The 4,970-nt window shown below is 41.1% G+C and overlaps 1 non-coding gene across 1 annotated transcript; it reads right to left on the minus strand.

The window, feature by feature from the left end:
• Positions 1 to 325: 325 nt before the first annotated feature.
• Positions 326 to 432, minus strand: LOC114514937. The gene has a single exon (XR_003686155.1). It is a non-coding gene; the product is annotated as a U6 spliceosomal RNA (small nuclear RNA).
• Between the last annotated feature and the right edge of the window lie 4,538 nt (positions 433 to 4,970).

Genomic DNA, 4,970 nt, shown 5'->3' on the forward strand with positions numbered 1-4,970 from the left:
ACTCACATATCTCACCTTCTGATCCCTGAGTCTTTGCTTATCCTATTTCTTGTCAATACAGTAATGACTACTTTTTCCCCTCCTTCCTCTTCCACCGTCTCTTCCAGTGCAAGCCCACACATCTATCAAACTGCTTCACAAACACCATGCTCCACATGCAGCTTTTCCTGTCTCGTCTCCCCAAGGCAGGATTTGCTTTCTTCCCTCTGAATTCCCGTAGCCCCTTTTCTTTCCTGATGAATTACTACAACTCAGGTTCCCCAAGAAGCAGACTCTGGAAATAAGCATAAGGGATTTTCTTCCTTAATTTAGATTTTATTGGTTGGAAAATATGGAATGCTTCATGAATTGGCATCCCACCCTGGTGGAGAGGCCGTGCTAATCTTCTCTGTATCATTCCAGTTTTAGTAGGTGTGCTGCTGAAGTGAGCACAGTGAGAAGAATTGCATTGGGGAGTTCTCCAGGGATCAACAAATCTGGGGACGTGAAGGGAACGGGGTTGTGCAAAGGAAAAGTTGGACGGTAGTGCTGGCTCTCCAAGGGCAATAGCCAACCACATGGGGAGCTCTGGAGATGGGATGGCCCTTCGGAATTGTTCTGGATTATTCCAAGAGGGTTAGGGCCTTTACATCTCTCTCTGTACCAGTCACTGGCTCTGGGGATCTAGGGCAAGGACCAAGGACAGTAGAGGATACAGAAGATTTATCTCTGAACTATCAGCTGCCAACACTGCTGGGAGAATGGGTACTTTTCCCTGGAAAGGGGGGAGAGCAGGGGTAGAAATGTGAATTGCACACCACAGTCTCCACACAAACTTGTAAGAAATCTGGCATTGTCTGCTTTGTGGGTCATGTCTTTACCTCCCGGACACTAGAAACCGTGTCCTAGATATTTCTTGAACTCCTCATTACTGTGACTACAGTCAGTAAGAGATGCTGGGTCAATAATTTGCTGAGATGCATTTACTTGGTGCTCTTTCTCAGAACTTCCAGTTTAAAGACGTTAATGAGGTACACCAGGCACATATCTCTATTTTACAGAGGAGAAAATTGAGGTAGAGAATGATAATTGGACTTGGTCCATGACACAATTAATTTACAAGTTAAAAAAAAACAACAACCCAATCACTAAGTCTCGGAACTCTCAGGCCAATTGTCTTTCAAAAAATTTACCCGATTAAGTAAACACAAATAGTAGCTCAAAAAGGGGCCCCAGTCAGGTCAGGGGTTAATAACCTTGCTCTCTAAACCACTTCTCAAAAGTTCCTGCTTCTGAACCTCCCTGAGGTGCCTCAACTTGATAAGTTATTAGACTTCCTTTTGGCCCACATTCACATGAAAAGAGCCAGGACTTGCAACTGAGATTTAAAACAACTTTGGCCCGTTGCCCAGGGCTCACACTGTGAAGAGTGCTGAAAGCATCCCCCCCCCCACCCCAAGAACCTTTACCACAGCCACCACGAAGACGATGACCTGCATACCATTCCTGAAGTCATTTTCAGGACACTTGCCACAGTCATCAAGTCAGGTCATGAAGTCACAAAGAAACCCTTAAAAAAAAAGACAACGAGGTCTCCTTCCCTCTCCCATCTCTGTCACCTGTCACACACATCCCCATAATTACACGTGACCCCTCCCTACCCTAAATCTCAGTGTCAGCAGAGAGTCACCTGTGATGTCACCTATTTCTAGAAAAACACTGGCAAGCACGCTGCTGCCTGACCCCAGCCATGTGCCTGGACTGTTTATGCTGAACAGATGTGGCCTGTTGCTTAACAGGGTTTCTCGTGCACCGCCACGCCCAAGGACCCCAGGAGACTGGGACAGAGAGCAGGTCTGTTTCAATGACCTGCAAAACCCCATTCTGTCATCTTGGCTAAGTTACCTCCTTCTCTTTGGGTTTATTGATAGTTGGACAGGGACGTGCACATAGAAATCCTATATAAGCACTTGGGCCCTGGCCTTAGTGACCGGTTGTTAGAGCAGCTCCGTCCTTCTGTTCAATGTCAGGCCAATGGTCCTTAATGTGGCCTTTTCTATGTCATCAAACACTACTGATCATGAGTCTAATACGAAAACCTTAGCCTAGGCTGGCTCTTAAGTTCTGTTTCCCACCTCTCCTCTGCCCACGGCACTGCATTCCAGCAAAACCATCCCCTCGGTTCTTATGCGAGAACCCTCCCCCAAGATTGCCAAGTCAGGTACCCTCAAAACACTCTGGTGCTGACATACACTTCGTGATTCCCCAAACCATGAAAAAGCAACTATAGAAACTCAATACAATCAAATGTATTGATACATTTCTGTGTCAATTAATTCACATGTTCAACCAGAGCCCTTTCTCACAATTGACATAAATCATATTCATCCTTTACATTTTTACATAGATGACACACATACACACTTCACATTTACACACTTGCACAGTTCTTTTATCTTATTTTTTTTATTACAGTTTGCATTCAACACTCTTTTTGTACTAGCTTGAGGTACACAGCACACTGGACAGATGTTCATACAGGTTACAATACGTTCCCTACAATAATTCCAGTGCCCACCGGGCACCACTTATGGTTACTACAGTATTGCTGACTCTGTTTCCTACGCTTTACCTTACATCCCATGCCTGTTTTGTAACTACCGATTAATACTTCTTAATTCCATCCCGTTGCACATTTTTGTGATGTTCTTTTATTCTACCCCTGTGGAGAAATGACTTCTTTTTTATCCACACTAGTGGAAATCCTACTGACTTGGACTTTGAGAGCTCAAAGACCAACTCGGATGCCCTCTCTTCCTTCAAGACTTCTGGTGGCCCCTTTGTAGTCCATATGTGGTTCACATCACTTTCTGCCTTGTATTATTGTTTGTGCTCATATCTCATCCTGTCTCTATTGCATAGTAAGCTGGACCAGAGCAGGAGCCAGATGTCAAACTTTCTTCTGTTCCAACAATATCTGGCACAACACACTGTTTCAAGTCAATGTTCAGTGAGGAACTGAAAAAGCACCAGGCGTATCTTCTAAGTCCCTGCAGTATATGACAAAACAAATTTGAGGACTACTTCAAAATATTTGTATTACCTTTTTATTGAAGTTTTAGCACACATAAAATGTTCAACCATTAAGCATATAACTTGCATATTTGTAAAAAGTGATTAAAGGCATGCAACCATCTCCAAGATAAATATATAGAACATGGTTTATACTCCAGAAATAACTACCACCCCCTGCCCCACAGTCAACTCCCAAAAGCAATCACTATTCTGATTTCTAACACGTTAAAATTTTTTTCATCAGTTTATATTAATGGAATCATATAGTATGAACATCTATGTGTCTATTTTTTATTTTAATTTTTGCTCATTACTGTGATTATAGATTTATTCATTCGATTGCCTTGTAGCCTAGTTCAATTTTTTGTTGCTAAATATTCTGGCACATGAATATTTAATGATTTGTTAATGTTGATGACTATTTGGGCAATTTCCAGTTTGGGCAATTATGGACAAAGCTGCTGTGGACACTTGCACCCATGTCTTCCGGTGCAAAGTGCCTGCATTCTGTTACCCATTCAGCAAGAACCGAACCTGCCACGTCTGTGTGTGTGCATGTATTCAGCTTTAGTTGATGTCACCATATAGTTTTCTAAAGTGGCTTTACTGGTTTGCACTACCATCAACATGGTGTCAGAGGTCCTGTTGTTTTTTTTTTTTTTTTCACCAGCACTTGATGTTTTCAGATTTTAAAAATTTTAGTCATTTGGGTAGGCATGTAGGGCTAGCTTCACATGGTTTTAATTTGCATTTCCCTGATGAGAAATAAGGAAATAAATGATAAGGAAAATGCATTTTCTGCCCTGGCTGGTGTGGCTCAGTGGATTGAGTGCTGACCTGAGGGCCAAAGGGTTGCTGGATTAATTCCCAATCAGAGCACATGCCTGAGTTGAGGGCCAGGTCTTCCGTGGGGGTCTTGTGAGAGGCAACCACATGTTGATGTTTCCCTCTAACCCTCCATCCCCTTCTCTCTAAAAATAAATAAATAAATCTTTAAAAAAACACATTTCCTTATGCTTTTTGATCACTTGGATAACCTTTCTGGTGAAATGCCTATTTATGTCCTTTGACATGTGTTTAAATTATATTGCTGTATTTGTCTTATTAATTTGTAACGTTTATTTATATATTCTAGATACAAGTTCTTTGTCAGAACTATGATGACAAATATATTTCTTTATGGCTTGCATCACAGCTCTCTTAATTGTATTTCTTGATGAATAAAATCATCAATTTTAATTGAATCTAATGACTCAATCTTTCACTTTATGGTTAGTGATTGTGCACGTGTGTGTGTGTTCTTTAAGGAATCTTTGCCAAATTCAGGATCATGAAGGTTTTCCTCTATATTTTCTTTTAGAAGCTTTGTAACTACCTTTCAATTTAAGACTGAGCTACAGCTGGAATAAATTTTGGTACATGTTATAAGAAAAGTGTCAAATTAGTTTTTTCATAGGCTACACAATGAATCTTAAGGCATTTATCTACAAGACCACTCTTTCCCATTGAATTGCCATAGTACTTGAAATCAATGAAAGTTTACATTTAGGTCTATTTGAGAGTAGTTTTTAAAATATATAGTTTATTGATTATGCTATTACCGTTGTCCCAATGTTTTCCCCTTTGCCCCCCTCCACCCAGTACTCCTATTCTCTCCAGCAAACCCCTCACCTTAGTTCATATCCATGGGTCATGCATCTAAGTTCTTTGGCTACTCCATTTCTTATACTATTCTTAACATCCACCCCACCTCCTATTCTGTAACTACCTATTTGTATCTCTTAATCCTTGCAACTTTTCCCCCATTCTCCCTCTTCTCCCTCCTAACTGAAAACCCTCCAAATGGTCTCCATATCTATGATTCTGTTCCTGTTCTGCTTGTTTGCTTAGTTTGTTTTTTCGATTCAATTGCTGAT

This window comes from Phyllostomus discolor, chromosome 7, assembly GCF_004126475.2.
Source record: "Phyllostomus discolor isolate MPI-MPIP mPhyDis1 chromosome 7, mPhyDis1.pri.v3, whole genome shotgun sequence".
Taxonomy (NCBI): Eukaryota; Metazoa; Chordata; class Mammalia; order Chiroptera; family Phyllostomidae; genus Phyllostomus; species Phyllostomus discolor.